This window comes from Anguilla anguilla, chromosome 9 (assembly GCF_013347855.1).
Source record: "Anguilla anguilla isolate fAngAng1 chromosome 9, fAngAng1.pri, whole genome shotgun sequence".
NCBI classification, from domain to species: Eukaryota; Metazoa; Chordata; class Actinopteri; order Anguilliformes; family Anguillidae; genus Anguilla; species Anguilla anguilla.
In genome coordinates this window covers 54,341,473-54,361,695 of record NC_049209.1, presented here as the reverse complement: position 1 = coordinate 54,361,695, position 20,223 = coordinate 54,341,473, and the positions used below count along the sequence as shown (strand labels likewise).

General features: G+C 45.9%; 1 long non-coding RNA gene and 36 other non-coding genes across 37 annotated transcripts in view; 1 reads left to right on the top strand and 36 right to left on the bottom strand.

Annotated features, from left to right (window-relative positions):
- Positions 1-20,223, top strand: part of LOC118236509 — a 39,548-nt gene that overhangs the window by 11,171 nt on the left and 8,154 nt on the right. The gene's annotated exons all lie outside the window — the stretch shown is intronic.
- trnar-acg lies at positions 411-483 on the bottom strand. The gene has a single exon. It is a non-coding gene; the product is annotated as a tRNA-Arg (tRNA).
- Positions 849-930, bottom strand: trnal-uag. Its single transcript has one exon. It is a non-coding gene; the product is annotated as a tRNA-Leu (tRNA).
- On the bottom strand, positions 1,411-1,492 carry trnal-aag. The gene has a single exon. It is a non-coding gene; the product is annotated as a tRNA-Leu (tRNA).
- On the bottom strand, positions 2,085-2,157 carry trnar-acg. The gene has a single exon. It is a non-coding gene; the product is annotated as a tRNA-Arg (tRNA).
- trnal-uag lies at positions 2,523-2,604 on the bottom strand. Its single transcript has one exon. It is a non-coding gene; the product is annotated as a tRNA-Leu (tRNA).
- Positions 3,085-3,166, bottom strand: trnal-aag. Its single transcript has one exon. It is a non-coding gene; the product is annotated as a tRNA-Leu (tRNA).
- trnar-acg lies at positions 3,759-3,831 on the bottom strand. Its single transcript has one exon. It is a non-coding gene; the product is annotated as a tRNA-Arg (tRNA).
- trnal-uag lies at positions 4,197-4,278 on the bottom strand. Its single transcript has one exon. It is a non-coding gene; the product is annotated as a tRNA-Leu (tRNA).
- trnal-aag lies at positions 4,759-4,840 on the bottom strand. The gene has a single exon. It is a non-coding gene; the product is annotated as a tRNA-Leu (tRNA).
- Positions 5,413-5,485, bottom strand: trnar-acg. Its single transcript has one exon. It is a non-coding gene; the product is annotated as a tRNA-Arg (tRNA).
- trnal-uag lies at positions 5,851-5,932 on the bottom strand. Its single transcript has one exon. It is a non-coding gene; the product is annotated as a tRNA-Leu (tRNA).
- trnal-aag lies at positions 6,413-6,494 on the bottom strand. Its single transcript has one exon. It is a non-coding gene; the product is annotated as a tRNA-Leu (tRNA).
- On the bottom strand, positions 7,087-7,159 carry trnar-acg. Its single transcript has one exon. It is a non-coding gene; the product is annotated as a tRNA-Arg (tRNA).
- Positions 7,525-7,606, bottom strand: trnal-aag. Its single transcript has one exon. It is a non-coding gene; the product is annotated as a tRNA-Leu (tRNA).
- trnar-acg lies at positions 8,199-8,271 on the bottom strand. The gene has a single exon. It is a non-coding gene; the product is annotated as a tRNA-Arg (tRNA).
- On the bottom strand, positions 8,637-8,718 carry trnal-uag. Its single transcript has one exon. It is a non-coding gene; the product is annotated as a tRNA-Leu (tRNA).
- On the bottom strand, positions 9,198-9,279 carry trnal-aag. Its single transcript has one exon. It is a non-coding gene; the product is annotated as a tRNA-Leu (tRNA).
- Positions 9,812-9,884, bottom strand: trnar-acg. Its single transcript has one exon. It is a non-coding gene; the product is annotated as a tRNA-Arg (tRNA).
- On the bottom strand, positions 10,250-10,331 carry trnal-uag. The gene has a single exon. It is a non-coding gene; the product is annotated as a tRNA-Leu (tRNA).
- trnal-aag lies at positions 10,812-10,893 on the bottom strand. Its single transcript has one exon. It is a non-coding gene; the product is annotated as a tRNA-Leu (tRNA).
- trnar-acg lies at positions 11,486-11,558 on the bottom strand. The gene has a single exon. It is a non-coding gene; the product is annotated as a tRNA-Arg (tRNA).
- On the bottom strand, positions 11,924-12,005 carry trnal-uag. The gene has a single exon. It is a non-coding gene; the product is annotated as a tRNA-Leu (tRNA).
- On the bottom strand, positions 12,486-12,567 carry trnal-aag. The gene has a single exon. It is a non-coding gene; the product is annotated as a tRNA-Leu (tRNA).
- On the bottom strand, positions 13,140-13,212 carry trnar-acg. Its single transcript has one exon. It is a non-coding gene; the product is annotated as a tRNA-Arg (tRNA).
- Positions 13,578-13,659, bottom strand: trnal-uag. Its single transcript has one exon. It is a non-coding gene; the product is annotated as a tRNA-Leu (tRNA).
- On the bottom strand, positions 14,140-14,221 carry trnal-aag. The gene has a single exon. It is a non-coding gene; the product is annotated as a tRNA-Leu (tRNA).
- On the bottom strand, positions 14,814-14,886 carry trnar-acg. The gene has a single exon. It is a non-coding gene; the product is annotated as a tRNA-Arg (tRNA).
- On the bottom strand, positions 15,252-15,333 carry trnal-uag. The gene has a single exon. It is a non-coding gene; the product is annotated as a tRNA-Leu (tRNA).
- trnal-aag lies at positions 15,814-15,895 on the bottom strand. The gene has a single exon. It is a non-coding gene; the product is annotated as a tRNA-Leu (tRNA).
- trnar-acg lies at positions 16,488-16,560 on the bottom strand. The gene has a single exon. It is a non-coding gene; the product is annotated as a tRNA-Arg (tRNA).
- trnal-uag lies at positions 16,926-17,007 on the bottom strand. The gene has a single exon. It is a non-coding gene; the product is annotated as a tRNA-Leu (tRNA).
- On the bottom strand, positions 17,488-17,569 carry trnal-aag. Its single transcript has one exon. It is a non-coding gene; the product is annotated as a tRNA-Leu (tRNA).
- trnar-acg lies at positions 18,141-18,213 on the bottom strand. Its single transcript has one exon. It is a non-coding gene; the product is annotated as a tRNA-Arg (tRNA).
- Positions 18,579-18,660, bottom strand: trnal-uag. The gene has a single exon. It is a non-coding gene; the product is annotated as a tRNA-Leu (tRNA).
- On the bottom strand, positions 19,141-19,222 carry trnal-aag. Its single transcript has one exon. It is a non-coding gene; the product is annotated as a tRNA-Leu (tRNA).
- Positions 19,815-19,887, bottom strand: trnar-acg. Its single transcript has one exon. It is a non-coding gene; the product is annotated as a tRNA-Arg (tRNA).

Below are 20,223 nucleotides of genomic sequence, written 5' to 3'. Positions count from 1 at the left end.
CCATTTCCTGATATGGCTGGTCTGTTTCCAGCATTTTCTGACATGTTCCCTGCATTTGTTGACTGGTTCTCTGCATTTGCTGACCTGTTCCCTGCATTTGCTGACATGTTCCCTGCATTTGTTGACCTCTTTTCTGCATTTGCTGGCCTGTTTCCTGTATATGCTGTAAGGATGGAAAATGAAATCAGAGTAGGCCTGTATATTTACCATTGCTAAGTTTAGGGTTGGGTGTGTGAGAGGTACTTGCCAAGGGGACAGCGGGAGCAGGATCAGGTGATCTGACCTTATTTGTATTCAACTCATCTCAGTTTAACAGGGAATCACCGTCAGTCGTGATGTGAACTCATTTTTTTCTTTTGCAAACAGTAGTTGTACTCATGGGCTGTTAACTCACAATAGGCAAAAGCTAACGAGCCAGCCAGGAGTCGAACCTGGAATCTTCTGATCCGTAGTCAGACGCGTTATCCATTGCGCCACTGGCCCTCCTCTTGGAGCCCTTTTTTGGGTAATCATACGGACCCTGTCAGGCCACGACATTCTTTGTCGCCATGTGGCTTTTGATTGGCCAATTCTTTCCATTTCTTTCTATCCTGGCTTTCCGTTCCAAAGTCTCAAATAAATGAAAGAGTGGGCGGGCTTACCTGGGACTTTGGTTTCAATTTAAATCAATGGTCAACAAAGAGAAAATAAGACCAGAAGCAGAAATATGATCCAGGCACAGCCCGATCTACTCAGCATGCAGGGAGCAGTATCTTCAGATACTGCAGATCACTAGATTTCGGATGAGCACAGATACAGTTACAGCTACATGTGTTTTTAAATTCAGCTTTTGCATAAAGGATCCGTTTTGGCAGCGGTGGGATTCGAACCCACGCCTCCGAAGAGACTGGAGCCTAAATCCAGCGCCTTGGACCGCTCGGCCACGCTACCGTGTTATGGTATTGGTTTTCCTGCCTGTTTTTTTTTTTTTTGCTGGCCTGTTTCCTGCATTTGCAGGCCTATTTCCTGAACTTTCTGGCCCATTTCCTGCATTTTCTGGCCTCTTTCCTGTAGTGCTGTCTTTTTTGTGCATTTGCTGTTCAATTATCTGGCCTGTGTGCAACATTTGCATTCCCATTTCCTGATCTGGCTGGTCTGTTTCCAGCATTTCCATTTCTTTCTATCCTGGCTTTCCGTTCAAAAGTCTCAAAAAGATGAAAGGGCGGGCGGGCTTTCCTGGGACTTTGGTTTCAATTTAAATCATAGGTCAGCAAAGGGAAAATAAGACCAGAAGCAGAAAACTGACCCAGCCACAGCCCGATCTACTCCGCATGCTGGAATCAGTATCTTCAGTTACTGCAGATCACTAGATTTCAGATGAGTACAGATACATGTGTTTCTAAACGCGGCGTTTGCATAAAGGAGCCGTATTGGCAGCGGTGGGATTCGAACCCACGCCTCCGAAGAGACTGGAGCCTTAATCCAGCGCCTTGGACCGCTCGGCCACGCTACCACGTTATTGTAGTTGTTTTCCTGCCTGTTTTTTTTTTTTTGCTGGCCTGTTTCCTGCATTTGCAGGCCTATTTCCTGAACTTTCTGGCCCATTTCCTGCATTTTCTGGCCTCTTTCCTGTAGTGCTGTCTTTTTTGTACATTTGCTGTTGAATTTTCTGGCCTGTGTGTAACATTTGCATGCCCATTTCCTGATATGGCTGGTCTGTTTCCAGCATTTTCTGACATGTTCCCTGCATTTGTTGACTGGTTCTCTGCATTTGCTGACCTGTTCCCTGCATTTGCTGACATGTTCCCTGCATTTGTTGACCTCTTTTCTGCATTTGCTGGCCTGTTTCCTGTATATGCTGTAAGGATGGAAAATGAAATCAGAGTAGGCCTGTATATTTACCATTGCTAAGTTTAGGGTTGGGTGTGTGAGAGGTACTTGCCAAGGGGACAGCGGGAGCAGGATCAGGTGATCTGACCTTATTTGTATTCAACTCATCTCAGTTTAACAGGGAATCACCGTCAGTCGTGATGTGAACTCATTTTTTTCTTTTGCAAACAGTAGTTGTACTCATGGGCTGTTAACTCACAATAGGCAAAAGCTAACGAGCCAGCCAGGAGTCGAACCTGGAATCTTCTGATCCGTAGTCAGACGCGTTATCCATTGCGCCACTGGCCCTCCTCTTGGAGCCCTTTTTTGGGTAATCATACGGACCCTGTCAGGCCACGACATTCTTTGTCGCCATGTGGCTTTTGATTGGCCAATTCTTTCCATTTCTTTCTATCCTGGCTTTCCGTTCCAAAGTCTCAAATAAATGAAAGAGTGGGCGGGCTTACCTGGGACTTTGGTTTCAATTTAAATCAATGGTCAACAAAGAGAAAATAAGACCAGAAGCAGAAATATGATCCAGGCACAGCCCGATCTACTCAGCATGCAGGGAGCAGTATCTTCAGATACTGCAGATCACTAGATTTCGGATGAGCACAGATACAGTTACAGCTACATGTGTTTTTAAATTCAGCTTTTGCATAAAGGATCCGTTTTGGCAGCGGTGGGATTCGAACCCACGCCTCCGAAGAGACTGGAGCCTAAATCCAGCGCCTTGGACCGCTCGGCCACGCTACCGTGTTATGGTATTGGTTTTCCTGCCTGTTTTTTTTTTTTTTGCTGGCCTGTTTCCTGCATTTGCAGGCCTATTTCCTGAACTTTCTGGCCCATTTCCTGCATTTTCTGGCCTCTTTCCTGTAGTGCTGTCTTTTTTGTGCATTTGCTGTTCAATTATCTGGCCTGTGTGCAACATTTGCATTCCCATTTCCTGATCTGGCTGGTCTGTTTCCAGCATTTCCATTTCTTTCTATCCTGGCTTTCCGTTCAAAAGTCTCAAAAAGATGAAAGGGCGGGCGGGCTTTCCTGGGACTTTGGTTTCAATTTAAATCATAGGTCAGCAAAGGGAAAATAAGACCAGAAGCAGAAAACTGACCCAGCCACAGCCCGATCTACTCCGCATGCTGGAATCAGTATCTTCAGTTACTGCAGATCACTAGATTTCAGATGAGTACAGATACATCTGTTTCTAAACGCGGCGTTTGCATAAAGGAGCCGTATTGGCAGCGGTGGGATTCGAACCCACGCCTCCGAAGAGACTGGAGCCTTAATCCAGCGCCTTGGACCGCTCGGCCACGCTACCACGTTATTGTAGTTGTTTTCCTGCCTGTTTTTTTTTTTTTGCTGGCCTGTTTCCTGCATTTGCAGGCCTATTTCCTGAACTTTCTGGCCCATTTCCTGCATTTTCTGGCCTCTTTCCTGTAGTGCTGTCTTTTTTGTACATTTGCTGTTGAATTTTCTGGCCTGTGTGTAACATTTGCATGCCCATTTCCTGATATGGCTGGTCTGTTTCCAGCATTTTCTGACATGTTCCCTGCATTTGTTGACTGGTTCTCTGCATTTGCTGACCTGTTCCCTGCATTTGCTGACATGTTCCCTGCATTTGTTGACCTCTTTTCTGCATTTGCTGGCCTGTTTCCTGTATATGCTGTAAGGATGGAAAATGAAATCAGAGTAGGCCTGTATATTTACCATTGCTAAGTTTAGGGTTGGGTGTGTGAGAGGTACTTGCCAAGGGGACAGCGGGAGCAGGATCAGGTGATCTGACCTTATTTGTATTCAACTCATCTCAGTTTAACAGGGAATCACCGTCAGTCGTGATGTGAACTCATTTTTTTCTTTTGCAAACAGTAGTTGTACTCATGGGCTGTTAACTCACAATAGGCAAAAGCTAACGAGCCAGCCAGGAGTCGAACCTGGAATCTTCTGATCCGTAGTCAGACGCGTTATCCATTGCGCCACTGGCCCTCCTCTTGGAGCCCTTTTTTGGGTAATCATACGGACCCTGTCAGGCCACGACATTCTTTGTCGCCATGTGGCTTTTGATTGGCCAATTCTTTCCATTTCTTTCTATCCTGGCTTTCCGTTCCAAAGTCGCAAATAAATGAAAGAGTGGGCGGGCTTACCTGGGACTTTGGTTTCAATTTAAATCAATGGTCAACAAAGAGAAAATAAGACCAGAAGCAGAAATATGATCCAGGCACAGCCCGATCTACTCAGCATGCAGGGAGCAGTATCTTCAGATACTGCAGATCACTAGATTTCGGATGAGCACAGATACAGTTACAGCTACATGTGTTTTTAAATTCAGCTTTTGCATAAAGGATCCGTTTTGGCAGCGGTGGGATTCGAACCCACGCCTCCGAAGAGACTGGAGCCTAAATCCAGCGCCTTGGACCGCTCGGCCACGCTACCGTGTTATGGTATTGGTTTTCCTGCCTGTTTTTTTTTTTTTTGCTGGCCTGTTTCCTGCATTTGCAGGCCTATTTCCTGAACTTTCTGGCCCATTTCCTGCATTTTCTGGCCTCTTTCCTGTAGTGCTGTCTTTTTTGTGCATTTGCTGTTCAATTATCTGGCCTGTGTGCAACATTTGCATTCCCATTTCCTGATCTGGCTGGTCTGTTTCCAGCATTTCCATTTCTTTCTATCCTGGCTTTCCGTTCAAAAGTCTCAAAAAGATGAAAGGGCGGGCGGGCTTTCCTGGGACTTTGGTTTCAATTTAAATCATAGGTCAGCAAAGGGAAAATAAGACCAGAAGCAGAAAACTGACCCAGCCACAGCCCGATCTACTCCGCATGCTGGAATCAGTATCTTCAGTTACTGCAGATCACTAGATTTCAGATGAGTACAGATACATGTGTTTCTAAACGCGGCGTTTGCATAAAGGAGCCGTATTGGCAGCGGTGGGATTCGAACCCACGCCTCCGAAGAGACTGGAGCCTTAATCCAGCGCCTTGGACCGCTCGGCCACGCTACCACGTTATTGTAGTTGTTTTCCTGCCTGTTTTTTTTTTTTTTGCTGGCCTGTTTCCTGCATTTGCAGGCCTATTTCCTGCATTTTCTGGCCTCTTTCCTGTAGTGCTGTCTTTTTTGTACATTTGCTGTTGAATTTTCTGGCCTGTGTGTAACATTTGCATGCCCATTTCCTGATATGGCTGGTCTGTTTCCAGCATTTTCTGACATGTTCCCTGCATTTGTTGACTGGTTCTCTGCATTTGCTGACCTGTTCCCTGCATTTGCTGACATGTTCCCTGCATTTGTTGACCTCTTTTCTGCATTTGCTGGCCTGTTTCCTGTATATGCTGTAAGGATGGAAAATGAAATCAGAGTAGGCCTGTATATTTACCATTGCTAAGTTTAGGGTTGGGTGTGTGAGAGGTACTTGCCAAGGGGACAGCGGGAGCAGGATCAGGTGATCTGACCTTATTTGTATTCAACTCATCTCAGTTTAACAGGGAATCACCGTCAGTCGTGATGTGAACTCATTTTTTTCTTTTGCAAACAGTAGTTGTACTCATGGGCTGTTAACTCACAATAGGCAAAAGCTAACGAGCCAGCCAGGAGTCGAACCTGGAATCTTCTGATCCGTAGTCAGACGCGTTATCCATTGCGCCACTGGCCCTCCTCTTGGAGCCCTTTTTTGGGTAATCATACGGACCCTGTCAGGCCACGACATTCTTTGTCGCCATGTGGCTTTTGATTGGCCAATTCTTTCCATTTCTTTCTATCCTGGCTTTCCGTTCCAAAGTCTCAAATAAATGAAAGAGTGGGCGGGCTTACCTGGGACTTTGGTTTCAATTTAAATCAATGGTCAACAAAGAGAAAATAAGACCAGAAGCAGAAATATGATCCAGGCACAGCCCGATCTACTCAGCATGCAGGGAGCAGTATCTTCAGATACTGCAGATCACTAGATTTCGGATGAGCACAGATACAGTTACAGCTACATGTGTTTTTAAATTCAGCTTTTGCATAAAGGATCCGTTTTGGCAGCGGTGGGATTCGAACCCACGCCTCCGAAGAGACTGGAGCCTAAATCCAGCGCCTTGGACCGCTCGGCCACGCTACCGTGTTATGGTATTGGTTTTCCTGCCTGTTTTTTTTTTTTTTGCTGGCCTGTTTCCTGCATTTGCAGGCCTATTTCCTGAACTTTCTGGCCCATTTCCTGCATTTTCTGGCCTCTTTCCTGTAGTGCTGTCTTTTTTGTGCATTTGCTGTTCAATTATCTGGCCTGTGTGCAACATTTGCATTCCCATTTCCTGATCTGGCTGGTCTGTTTCCAGCATTTCCATTTCTTTCTATCCTGGCTTTCCGTTCAAAAGTCTCAAAAAGATGAAAGGGCGGGCGGGCTTTCCTGGGACTTTGGTTTCAATTTAAATCATAGGTCAGCAAAGGGAAAATAAGACCAGAAGCAGAAAACTGACCCAGCCACAGCCCGATCTACTCCGCATGCTGGAATCAGTATCTTCAGTTACTGCAGATCACTAGATTTCAGATGAGTACAGATACATGTGTTTCTAAACGCGGCGTTTGCATAAAGGAGCCGTATTGGCAGCGGTGGGATTCGAACCCACGCCTCCGAAGAGACTGGAGCCTTAATCCAGCGCCTTGGACCGCTCGGCCACGCTACCACGTTATTGTAGTTGTTTTCCTGCCTGTTTTTTTTTTTTTGCTGGCCTGTTTCCTGCATTTGCAGGCCTATTTCCTGAACTTTCTGGCCCATTTCCTGCATTTTCTGGCCTCTTTCCTGTAGTGCTGTCTTTTTTGTACATTTGCTGTTGAATTTTCTGGCCTGTGTGTAACATTTGCATGCCCATTTCCTGATATGGCTGGTCTGTTTCCAGCATTTTCTGACATGTTCCCTGCATTTGTTGACTGGTTCTCTGCATTTGCTGACCTGTTCCCTGCATTTGCTGACATGTTCCCTGCATTTGTTGACCTCTTTTCTGCATTTGCTGGCCTGTTTCCTGTATATGCTGTAAGGATGGAAAATGAAATCAGAGTAGGCCTGTATATTTACCATTGCTAAGTTTAGGGTTGGGTGTGTGAGAGGTACTTGCCAAGGGGACAGCGGGAGCAGGATCAGGTGATCTGACCTTATTTGTATTCAACTCATCTCAGTTTAACAGGGAATCACCGTCAGTCGTGATGTGAACTCATTTTTTTCTTTTGCAAACAGTAGTTGTACTCATGGGCTGTTAACTCACAATAGGCAAAAGCTAACGAGCCAGCCAGGAGTCGAACCTGGAATCTTCTGATCCGTAGTCAGACGCGTTATCCATTGCGCCACTGGCCCTCCTCTTGGAGCCCTTTTTTGGGTAATCATACGGACCCTGTCAGGCCACGACATTCTTTGTCGCCATGTGGCTTTTGATTGGCCAATTCTTTCCATTTCTTTCTATCCTGGCTTTCCGTTCCAAAGTCGCAAATAAATGAAAGAGTGGGCGGGCTTACCTGGGACTTTGGTTTCAATTTAAATCAATGGTCAACAAAGAGAAAATAAGACCAGAAGCAGAAATATGATCCAGGCACAGCCCGATCTACTCAGCATGCAGGGAGCAGTATCTTCAGATACTGCAGATCACTAGATTTCGGATGAGCACAGATACAGTTACAGCTACATGTGTTTTTAAATTCAGCTTTTGCATAAAGGATCCGTTTTGGCAGCGGTGGGATTCGAACCCACGCCTCCGAAGAGACTGGAGCCTTAATCCAGCGCCTTGGACCGCTCGGCCACGCTACCACGTTATTGTAGTTGTTTTCCTGCCTGTTTTTTTTTTTTTGCTGGCCTGTTTCCTGCATTTGCAGGCCTATTTCCTGAACTTTCTGGCCCATTTCCTGCATTTTCTGGCCTCTTTCCTGTAGTGCTGTCTTTTTTGTACATTTGCTGTTGAATTTTCTGGCCTGTGTGTAACATTTGCATGCCCATTTCCTGATATGGCTGGTCTGTTTCCAGCATTTTCTGACATGTTCCCTGCATTTGTTGACTGGTTCTCTGCATTTGCTGACCTGTTCCCTGCATTTGCTGACATGTTCCCTGCATTTGTTGACCTCTTTTCTGCATTTGCTGGCCTGTTTCCTGTATATGCTGTAAGGATGGAAAATGAAATCAGAGTAGGCCTGTATATTTACCATTGCTAAGTTTAGGGTTGGGTGTGTGAGAGGTACTTGCCAAGGGGACAGCGGGAGCAGGATCAGGTGATCTGACCTTATTTGTATTCAACTCATCTCAGTTTAACAGGGAATCACCGTCAGTCGTGATGTGAACTCATTTTTTTCTTTTGCAAACAGTAGTTGTACTCATGGGCTGTTAACTCACAATAGGCAAAAGCTAACGAGCCAGCCAGGAGTCGAACCTGGAATCTTCTGATCCGTAGTCAGACGCGTTATCCATTGCGCCACTGGCCCTCCTCTTGGAGCCCTTTTTTGGGTAATCATACGGACCCTGTCAGGCCACGACATTCTTTGTCGCCATGTGGCTTTTGATTGGCCAATTCTTTCCATTTCTTTCTATCCTGGCTTTCCGTTCCAAAGTCGCAAATAAATGAAAGAGTGGGCGGGCTTACCTGGGACTTTGGTTTCAATTTAAATCAATGGTCAACAAAGAGAAAATAAGACCAGAAGCAGAAATATGATCCAGGCACAGCCCGATCTACTCAGCATGCAGGGAGCAGTATCTTCAGATACTGCAGATCACTAGATTTCGGATGAGCACAGATACAGTTACAGCTACATGTGTTTTTAAATTCAGCTTTTGCATAAAGGATCCGTTTTGGCAGCGGTGGGATTCGAACCCACGCCTCCGAAGAGACTGGAGCCTAAATCCAGCGCCTTGGACCGCTCGGCCACGCTACCGTGTTATGGTATTGGTTTTCCTGCCTGTTTTTTTTTTTTTGCTGGCCTGTTTCCTGCATTTGCAGGCCTATTTCCTGAACTTTCTGGCCCATTTCCTGCATTTTCTGGCCTCTTTCCTGTAGTGCTGTCTTTTTTGTGCATTTGCTGTTCAATTATCTGGCCTGTGTGCAACATTTGCATTCCCATTTCCTGATCTGGCTGGTCTGTTTCCAGCATTTCCATTTCTTTCTATCCTGGCTTTCCGTTCAAAAGTCTCAAAAAGATGAAAGGGCGGGCGGGCTTTCCTGGGACTTTGGTTTCAATTTAAATCATAGGTCAGCAAAGGGAAAATAAGACCAGAAGCAGAAAACTGACCCAGCCACAGCCCGATCTACTCCGCATGCTGGAATCAGTATCTTCAGTTACTGCAGATCACTAGATTTCAGATGAGTACAGATACATGTGTTTCTAAACGCGGCGTTTGCATAAAGGAGCCGTATTGGCAGCGGTGGGATTCGAACCCACGCCTCCGAAGAGACTGGAGCCTTAATCCAGCGCCTTGGACCGCTCGGCCACGCTACCACGTTATTGTAGTTGTTTTCCTGCCTGTTTTTTTTTTTTGGCCTGCCTGTTTCCCGCATTTGCAGGCCTATTTCCTGTAGTGCTGTCTTTTTTGTGCATTTGCTGTTGAATTTTCTGGCCTGTGTGTAACATTTGCATGCCCATTTCCTGATATGGCTGGTCTGTTTCCAGCATTTTCTGACCTGTTCCCTGCATTTGTTGACTGGTTCTCTGCATTTGCTGACCTGTTCCCTGCATTTGCTGACATGTTCCCTGCATTTGCTGGCCTGTTTTTTCCTGTATATGCTGTAAGGATGGAAAATGAAATCAGAGTAGGCCTGTATATTTACCATTCCTAAGTTTAGGGTTGGGTGTGTGAGAGGTACTTGCCAAGGGGACAGCGGGAGCAGGATCAGGTGATCTGACCTTATTTGTATTCAACTCATCTCAGTTTAACAGGGAATCACCGTCAGTCGTGATGTGAACTCATTTTTTTCTTTTGCAAACAGTAGTTGTACTCATGGGCTGTTAACTCACAATAGGCAAAAGCTAACGAGCCAGCCAGGAGTCGAACCTGGAATCTTCTGATCCGTAGTCAGACGCGTTATCCATTGCGCCACTGGCCCTCCTCTTGGAGCCCTTTTTTGGGTAATCATACGGACCCTGTCAGGCCACGACATTCTTTGTCGCCATGTGGCTTTTGATTGGCCAATTCTTTCCATTTCTTTCTATCCTGGCTTTCCGTTCCAAAGTCGCAAATAAATGAAAGAGTGGGCGGGCTTACCTGGGACTTTGGTTTCAATTTAAATCAATGGTCAACAAAGAGAAAATAAGACCAGAAGCAGAAATATGATCCAGGCACAGCCCGATCTACTCAGCATGCAGGGAGCAGTATCTTCAGATACTGCAGATCACTAGATTTCGGATGAGCACAGATACAGTTACAGCTACATGTGTTTTTAAATTCAGCTTTTGCATAAAGGATCCGTTTTGGCAGCGGTGGGATTCGAACCCACGCCTCCGAAGAGACTGGAGCCTAAATCCAGCGCCTTGGACCGCTCGGCCACGCTACCGTGTTATGGTATTGGTTTTCCTGCCTGTTTTTTTTTTTTTTGCTGGCCTGTTTCCTGCATTTGCAGGCCTATTTCCTGAACTTTCTGGCCCATTTCCTGCATTTTCTGGCCTCTTTCCTGTAGTGCTGTCTTTTTTGTGCATTTGCTGTTCAATTATCTGGCCTGTGTGCAACATTTGCATTCCCATTTCCTGATCTGGCTGGTCTGTTTCCAGCATTTCCATTTCTTTCTATCCTGGCTTTCCGTTCAAAAGTCTCAAAAAGATGAAAGGGCGGGCGGGCTTTCCTGGGACTTTGGTTTCAATTTAAATCATAGGTCAGCAAAGGGAAAATAAGACCAGAAGCAGAAAACTGACCCAGCCACAGCCCGATCTACTCCGCATGCTGGAATCAGTATCTTCAGTTACTGCAGATCACTAGATTTCAGATGAGTACAGATACATGTGTTTCTAAACGCGGCGTTTGCATAAAGGAGCCGTATTGGCAGCGGTGGGATTCGAACCCACGCCTCCGAAGAGACTGGAGCCTTAATCCAGCGCCTTGGACCGCTCGGCCACGCTACCACGTTATTGTAGTTGTTTTCCTGCCTGTTTTTTTTTTTTTGCTGGCCTGTTTCCTGCATTTGCAGGCCTATTTCCTGAACTTTCTGGCCCATTTCCTGCATTTTCTGGCCTCTTTCCTGTAGTGCTGTCTTTTTTGTACATTTGCTGTTGAATTTTCTGGCCTGTGTGTAACATTTGCATGCCCATTTCCTGATATGGCTGGTCTGTTTCCAGCATTTTCTGACATGTTCCCTGCATTTGTTGACTGGTTCTCTGCATTTGCTGACCTGTTCCCTGCATTTGCTGACATGTTCCCTGCATTTGTTGACCTCTTTTCTGCATTTGCTGGCCTGTTTCCTGTATATGCTGTAAGGATGGAAAATGAAATCAGAGTAGGCCTGTATATTTACCATTGCTAAGTTTAGGGTTGGGTGTGTGAGAGGTACTTGCCAAGGGGACAGCGGGAGCAGGATCAGGTGATCTGACCTTATTTGTATTCAACTCATCTCAGTTTAACAGGGAATCACCGTCAGTCGTGATGTGAACTCATTTTTTTCTTTTGCAAACAGTAGTTGTACTCATGGGCTGTTAACTCACAATAGGCAAAAGCTAACGAGCCAGCCAGGAGTCGAACCTGGAATCTTCTGATCCGTAGTCAGACGCGTTATCCATTGCGCCACTGGCCCTCCTCTTGGAGCCCTTTTTTGGGTAATCATACGGACCCTGTCAGGCCACGACATTCTTTGTCGCCATGTGGCTTTTGATTGGCCAATTCTTTCCATTTCTTTCTATCCTGGCTTTCCGTTCCAAAGTCGCAAATAAATGAAAGAGTGGGCGGGCTTACCTGGGACTTTGGTTTCAATTTAAATCAATGGTCAACAAAGAGAAAATAAGACCAGAAGCAGAAATATGATCCAGGCACAGCCCGATCTACTCAGCATGCAGGGAGCAGTATCTTCAGATACTGCAGATCACTAGATTTCGGATGAGCACAGATACAGTTACAGCTACATGTGTTTTTAAATTCAGCTTTTGCATAAAGGATCCGTTTTGGCAGCGGTGGGATTCGAACCCACGCCTCCGAAGAGACTGGAGCCTAAATCCAGCGCCTTGGACCGCTCGGCCACGCTACCGTGTTATGGTATTGGTTTTCCTGCCTGTTTTTTTTTTTTTTGCTGGCCTGTTTCCTGCATTTGCAGGCCTATTTCCTGAACTTTCTGGCCCATTTCCTGCATTTTCTGGCCTCTTTCCTGTAGTGCTGTCTTTTTTGTGCATTTGCTGTTCAATTATCTGGCCTGTGTGCAACATTTGCATTCCCATTTCCTGATCTGGCTGGTCTGTTTCCAGCATTTCCATTTCTTTCTATCCTGGCTTTCCGTTCAAAAGTCTCAAAAAGATGAAAGGGCGGGCGGGCTTTCCTGGGACTTTGGTTTCAATTTAAATCATAGGTCAGCAAAGGGAAAATAAGACCAGAAGCAGAAAACTGACCCAGCCACAGCCCGATCTACTCCGCATGCTGGAATCAGTATCTTCAGTTACTGCAGATCACTAGATTTCAGATGAGTACAGATACATGTGTTTCTAAACGCGGCGTTTGCATAAAGGAGCCGTATTGGCAGCGGTGGGATTCGAACCCACGCCTCCGAAGAGACTGGAGCCTTAATCCAGCGCCTTGGACCGCTCGGCCACGCTACCACGTTATTGTAGTTGTTTTCCTGCCTGTTTTTTTTTTTTTTGCTGGCCTGTTTCCTGCATTTGCAGGCCTATTTCCTGCATTTTCTGGCCTCTTTCCTGTAGTGCTGTCTTTTTTGTACATTTGCTGTTGAATTTTCTGGCCTGTGTGTAACATTTGCATGCCCATTTCCTGATATGGCTGGTCTGTTTCCAGCATTTTCTGACATGTTCCCTGCATTTGTTGACTGGTTCTCTGCATTTGCTGACCTGTTCCCTGCATTTGCTGACATGTTCCCTGCATTTGTTGACCTCTTTTCTGCATTTGCTGGCCTGTTTCCTGTATATGCTGTAAGGATGGAAAATGAAATCAGAGTAGGCCTGTATATTTACCATTGCTAAGTTTAGGGTTGGGTGTGTGAGAGGTACTTGCCAAGGGGACAGCGGGAGCAGGATCAGGTGATCTGACCTTATTTGTATTCAACTCATCTCAGTTTAACAGGGAATCACCGTCAGTCGTGATGTGAACTCATTTTTTTCTTTTGCAAACAGTAGTTGTACTCATGGGCTGTTAACTCACAATAGGCAAAAGCTAACGAGCCAGCCAGGAGTCGAACCTGGAATCTTCTGATCCGTAGTCAGACGCGTTATCCATTGCGCCACTGGCCCTCCTCTTGGAGCCCTTTTTTGGGTAATCATACGGACCCTGTCAGGCCACGACATTCTTTGTCGCCATGTGGCTTTTGATTGGCCAATTCTTTCCATTTCTTTCTATCCTGGCTTTCCGTTCCAAAGTCTCAAATAAATGAAAGAGTGGGCGGGCTTACCTGGGACTTTGGTTTCAATTTAAATCAATGGTCAACAAAGAGAAAATAAGACCAGAAGCAGAAATATGATCCAGGCACAGCCCGATCTACTCAGCATGCAGGGAGCAGTATCTTCAGATACTGCAGATCACTAGATTTCGGATGAGCACAGATACAGTTACAGCTACATGTGTTTTTAAATTCAGCTTTTGCATAAAGGATCCGTTTTGGCAGCGGTGGGATTCGAACCCACGCCTCCGAAGAGACTGGAGCCTAAATCCAGCGCCTTGGACCGCTCGGCCACGCTACCGTGTTATGGTATTGGTTTTCCTGCCTGTTTTTTTTTTTTTTGCTGGCCTGTTTCCTGCATTTGCAGGCCTATTTCCTGAACTTTCTGGCCCATTTCCTGCATTTTCTGGCCTCTTTCCTGTAGTGCTGTCTTTTTTGTGCATTTGCTGTTCAATTATCTGGCCTGTGTGCAACATTTGCATTCCCATTTCCTGATCTGGCTGGTCTGTTTCCAGCATTTCCATTTCTTTCTATCCTGGCTTTCCGTTCAAAAGTCTCAAAAAGATGAAAGGGCGGGCGGGCTTTCCTGGGACTTTGGTTTCAATTTAAATCATAGGTCAGCAAAGGGAAAATAAGACCAGAAGCAGAAAACTGACCCAGCCACAGCCCGATCTACTCCGCATGCTGGAATCAGTATCTTCAGTTACTGCAGATCACTAGATTTCAGATGAGTACAGATACATGTGTTTCTAAACGCGGCGTTTGCATAAAGGAGCCGTATTGGCAGCGGTGGGATTCGAACCCACGCCTCCGAAGAGACTGGAGCCTTAATCCAGCGCCTTGGACCGCTCGGCCACGCTACCACGTTATTGTAGTTGTTTTCCTGCCTGTTTTTTTTTTTTTGCTGGCCTGTTTCCTGCATTTGCAGGCCTATTTCCTGAACTTTCTGGCCCATTTCCTGCATTTTCTGGCCTCTTTCCTGTAGTGCTGTCTTTTTTGTACATTTGCTGTTGAATTTTCTGGCCTGTGTGTAACATTTGCATGCCCATTTCCTGATATGGCTGGTCTGTTTCCAGCATTTTCTGACATGTTCCCTGCATTTGTTGACTGGTTCTCTGCATTTGCTGACCTGTTCCCTGCATTTGCTGACATGTTCCCTGCATTTGTTGACCTCTTTTCTGCATTTGCTGGCCTGTTTCCTGTATATGCTGTAAGGATGGAAAATGAAATCAGAGTAGGCCTGTATATTTACCATTGCTAAGTTTAGGGTTGGGTGTGTGAGAGGTACTTGCCAAGGGGACAGCGGGAGCAGGATCAGGTGATCTGACCTTATTTGTATTCAACTCATCTCAGTTTAACAGGGAATCACCGTCAGTCGTGATGTGAACTCATTTTTTTCTTTTGCAAACAGTAGTTGTACTCATGGGCTGTTAACTCACAATAGGCAAAAGCTAACGAGCCAGCCAGGAGTCGAACCTGGAATCTTCTGATCCGTAGTCAGACGCGTTATCCATTGCGCCACTGGCCCTCCTCTTGGAGCCCTTTTTTGGGTAATCATACGGACCCTGTCAGGCCACGACATTCTTTGTCGCCATGTGGCTTTTGATTGGCCAATTCTTTCCATTTCTTTCTATCCTGGCTTTCCGTTCCAAAGTCTCAAATAAATGAAAGAGTGGGCGGGCTTACCTGGGACTTTGGTTTCAATTTAAATCAATGGTCAACAAAGAGAAAATAAGACCAGAAGCAGAAATATGATCCAGGCACAGCCCGATCTACTCAGCATGCAGGGAGCAGTATCTTCAGATACTGCAGATCACTAGATTTCGGATGAGCACAGATACAGTTACAGCTACATGTGTTTTTAAATTCAGCTTTTGCATAAAGGATCCGTTTTGGCAGCGGTGGGATTCGAACCCACGCCTCCGAAGAGACTGGAGCCTAAATCCAGCGCCTTGGACCGCTCGGCCACGCTACCGTGTTATGGTATTGGTTTTCCTGCCTGTTTTTTTTTTTTTTGCTGGCCTGTTTCCTGCATTTGCAGGCCTATTTCCTGAACTTTCTGGCCCATTTCCTGCATTTTCTGGCCTCTTTCCTGTAGTGCTGTCTTTTTTGTGCATTTGCTGTTCAATTATCTGGCCTGTGTGCAACATTTGCATTCCCATTTCCTGATCTGGCTGGTCTGTTTCCAGCATTTCCATTTCTTTCTATCCTGGCTTTCCGTTCAAAAGTCTCAAAAAGATGAAAGGGCGGGCGGGCTTTCCTGGGACTTTGGTTTCAATTTAAATCATAGGTCAGCAAAGGGAAAATAAGACCAGAAGCAGAAAACTGACCCAGCCACAGCCCGATCTACTCCGCATGCTGGAATCAGTATCTTCAGTTACTGCAGATCACTAGATTTCAGATGAGTACAGATACATCTGTTTCTAAACGCGGCGTTTGCATAAAGGAGCCGTATTGGCAGCGGTGGGATTCGAACCCACGCCTCCGAAGAGACTGGAGCCTTAATCCAGCGCCTTGGACCGCTCGGCCACGCTACCACGTTATTGTAGTTGTTTTCCTGCCTGTTTTTTTTTTTTTGCTGGCCTGTTTCCTGCATTTGCAGGCCTATTTCCTGAACTTTCTGGCCCATTTCCTGCATTTTCTGGCCTCTTTCCTGTAGTGCTGTCTTTTTTGTACATTTGCTGTTGAATTTTCTGGCCTGTGTGTAACATTTGCATGCCCATTTCCTGATATGGCTGGTCTGTTTCCAGCATTTTCTGACATGTTCCCTGCATTTGTTGACTGGTTCTCTGCATTTGCTGACCTGTTCCCTGCATTTGCTGACATGTTCCCTGCATTTGTTGACCTCTTTTCTGCATTTGCTGGCCTGTTTCCTGTATATGCTGTAAGGATGGAAAATGAAATCAGAGTAGGCCTGTATATTTACCATTGCTAAGTTTAGGGTTGGGTGTGTGAGAGGTACTTGCCAAGGGGACAGCGGGAGCAGGATCAGGTGATCTGACCTTATTTGTATTCAACTCATCTCAGTTTAACAGGGAATCACCGTCAGTCGTGATGTGAACTCATTTTTTTCTTTTGCAAACAGTAGTTGTACTCATGGGCTGTTAACTCACAATAGGCAAAAGCTAACGAGCCAGCCAGGAGTCGAACCTGGAATCTTCTGATCCGTAGTCAGACGCGTTATCCATTGCGCCACTGGCCCTCCTCTTGGAGCCCTTTTTTGGGTAATCATACGGACCCTGTCAGGCCACGACATTCTTTGTCGCCATGTGGCTTTTGATTGGCCAATTCTTTCCATTTCTTTCTATCCTGGCTTTCCGTTCCAAAGTCGCAAATAAATGAAAGAGTGGGCGGGCTTACCTGGGACTTTGGTTTCAATTTAAATCAATGGTCAACAAAGAGAAAATAAGACCAGAAGCAGAAATATGATCCAGGCACAGCCCGATCTACTCAGCATGCAGGGAGCAGTATCTTCAGATACTGCAGATCACTAGATTTCGGATGAGCACAGATACAGTTACAGCTACATGTGTTTTTAAATTCAGCTTTTGCATAAAGGATCCGTTTTGGCAGCGGTGGGATTCGAACCCACGCCTCCGAAGAGACTGGAGCCTAAATCCAGCGCCTTGGACCGCTCGGCCACGCTACCGTGTTATGGTATTGGTTTTCCTGCCTGTTTTTTTTTTTTTTGCTGGCCTGTTTCCTGCATTTGCAGGCCTATTTCCTGAACTTTCTGGCCCATTTCCTGCATTTTCTGGCCTCTTTCCTGTAGTGCTGTCTTTTTTGTGCATTTGCTGTTCAATTATCTGGCCTGTGTGCAACATTTGCATTCCCATTTCCTGATCTGGCTGGTCTGTTTCCAGCATTTCCATTTCTTTCTATCCTGGCTTTCCGTTCAAAAGTCTCAAAAAGATGAAAGGGCGGGCGGGCTTTCCTGGGACTTTGGTTTCAATTTAAATCATAGGTCAGCAAAGGGAAAATAAGACCAGAAGCAGAAAACTGACCCAGCCACAGCCCGATCTACTCCGCATGCTGGAATCAGTATCTTCAGTTACTGCAGATCACTAGATTTCAGATGAGTACAGATACATGTGTTTCTAAACGCGGCGTTTGCATAAAGGAGCCGTATTGGCAGCGGTGGGATTCGAACCCACGCCTCCGAAGAGACTGGAGCCTTAATCCAGCGCCTTGGACCGCTCGGCCACGCTACCACGTTATTGTAGTTGTTTTCCGGCCGGTTTTTTTTTTTTTGCTGGCCTGTTTCCTGCATTTGCAGGCCTATTTCCTGCATTTTCTGGCCTCTTTCCTGTAGTGCTGTCTTTTTTGTACATTTGCTGTTGAATTTTCTGGCCTGTGTGTAACATTTGCATGCCCATTTCCTGATATGGCTGGTCTGTTTCCAGCATTTTCTGACATGTTCCCTGCATTTGTTGACTGGTTCTCTGCATTTGCTGACCTGTTCCCTGCATTTGCTGACATGTTCCCTGCATTTGTTGACCTCTTTTCTGCATTTGCTGGCCTGTTTCCTGTATATGCTGTAAGGATGGAAAATGAAATCAGAGTAGGCCTGTATATTTACCATTGCTAAGTTTAGGGTTGGGTGTGTGAGAGGTACTTGCCAAGGGGACAGCGGGAGCAGGATCAGGTGATCTGACCTTATTTGTATTCAACTCATCTCAGTTTAACAGGGAATCACCGTCAGTCGTGATGTGAACTCATTTTTTTCTTTTGCAAACAGTAGTTGTACTCATGGGCTGTTAACTCACAATAGGCAAAAGCTAACGAGCCAGCCAGGAGTCGAACCTGGAATCTTCTGATCCGTAGTCAGACGCGTTATCCATTGCGCCACTGGCCCTCCTCTTGGAGCCCTTTTTTGGGTAATCATACGGACCCTGTCAGGCCACGACATTCTTTGTCGCCATGTGGCTTTTGATTGGCCAATTCTTTCCATTTCTTTCTATCCTGGCTTTCCGTTCCAAAGTCTCAAATAAATGAAAGAGTGGGCGGGCTTACCTGGGACTTTGGTTTCAATTTAAATCAATGGTCAACAAAGAGAAAATAAGACCAGAAGCAGAAATATGATCCAGGCACAGCCCGATCTACTCAGCATGCAGGGAGCAGTATCTTCAGATACTGCAGATCACTAGATTTCGGATGAGCACAGATACAGTTACAGCTACATGTGTTTTTAAATTCAGCTTTTGCATAAAGGATCCGTTTTGGCAGCGGTGGGATTCGAACCCACGCCTCCGAAGAGACTGGAGCCTAAATCCAGCGCCTTGGACCGCTCGGCCACGCTACCGTGTTATGGTATTGGTTTTCCTGCCTGTTTTTTTTTTTTTTGCTGGCCTGTTTCCTGCATTTGCAGGCCTATTTCCTGAACTTTCTGGCCCATTTCCTGCATTTTCTGGCCTCTTTCCTGTAGTGCTGTCTTTTTTGTGCATTTGCTGTTCAATTATCTGGCCTGTGTGCAACATTTGCATTCCCATTTCCTGATCTGGCTGGTCTGTTTCCAGCATTTCCATTTCTTTCTATCCTGGCTTTCCGTTCAAAAGTCTCAAAAAGATGAAAGGGCGGGCGGGCTTTCCTGGGACTTTGGTTTCAATTTAAATCATAGGTCAGCAAAGGGAAAATAAGACCAGAAGCAGAAAACTGACCCAGCCACAGCCCGATCTACTCCGCATGCTGGAATCAGTATCTTCAGTTACTGCAGATCACTAGATTTCAGATGAGTACAGATACATGTGTTTCTAAACGCGGCGTTTGCATAAAGGAGCCGTATTGGCAGCGGTGGGATTCGAACCCACGCCTCCGAAGAGACTGGAGCCTTAATCCAGCGCCTTGGACCGCTCGGCCACGCTACCACGTTATTGTAGTTGTTTTCCTGCCTGTTTTTTTTTTTTTGCTGGCCTGTTTCCTGCATTTGCAGGCCTATTTCCTGAACTTTCTGGCCCATTTCCTGCATTTTCTGGCCTCTTTCCTGTAGTGCTGTCTTTTTTGTACATTTGCTGTTGAATTTTCTGGCCTGTGTGTAACATTTGCATGCCCATTTCCTGATATGGCTGGTCTGTTTCCAGCATTTTCTGACATGTTCCCTGCATTTGTTGACTGGTTCTCTGCATTTGCTGACCTGTTCCCTGCATTTGCTGACATGTTCCCTGCATTTGTTGACCTCTTTTCTGCATTTGCTGGCCTGTTTCCTGTATATGCTGTAAGGATGGAAAATGAAATCAGAGTAGGCCTGTATATTTACCATTGCTAAGTTTAGGGTTGGGTGTGTGAGAGGTACTTGCCAAGGGGACAGCGGGAGCAGGATCAGGTGATCTGACCTTATTTGTATTCAACTCATCTCAGTTTAACAGGGAATCACCGTCAGTCGTGATGTGAACTCATTTTTTTCTTTTGCAAACAGTAGTTGTACTCATGGGCTGTTAACTCACAATAGGCAAAAGCTAACGAGCCAGCCAGGAGTCGAACCTGGAATCTTCTGATCCGTAGTCAGACGCGTTATCCATTGCGCCACTGGCCCTCCTCTTGGAGCCCTTTTTTGGGTAATCATACGGACCCTGTCAGGCCACGACATTCTTTGTCGCCATGTGGCTTTTGATTGGCCAATTCTTTCCATTTCTTTCTATCCTGGCTTTCCGTTCCAAAGTCGCAAATAAATGAAAGAGTGGGCGGGCTTACCTGGGACTTTGGTTTCAATTTAAATCAATGGTCAACAAAGAGAAAATAAGACCAGAAGCAGAAATATGATCCAGGCACAGCCCGATCTACTCAGCATGCAGGGAGCAGTATCTTCAGATACTGCAGATCACTAGATTTCGGATGAGCACAGATACAGTTACAGCTACATGTGTTTTTA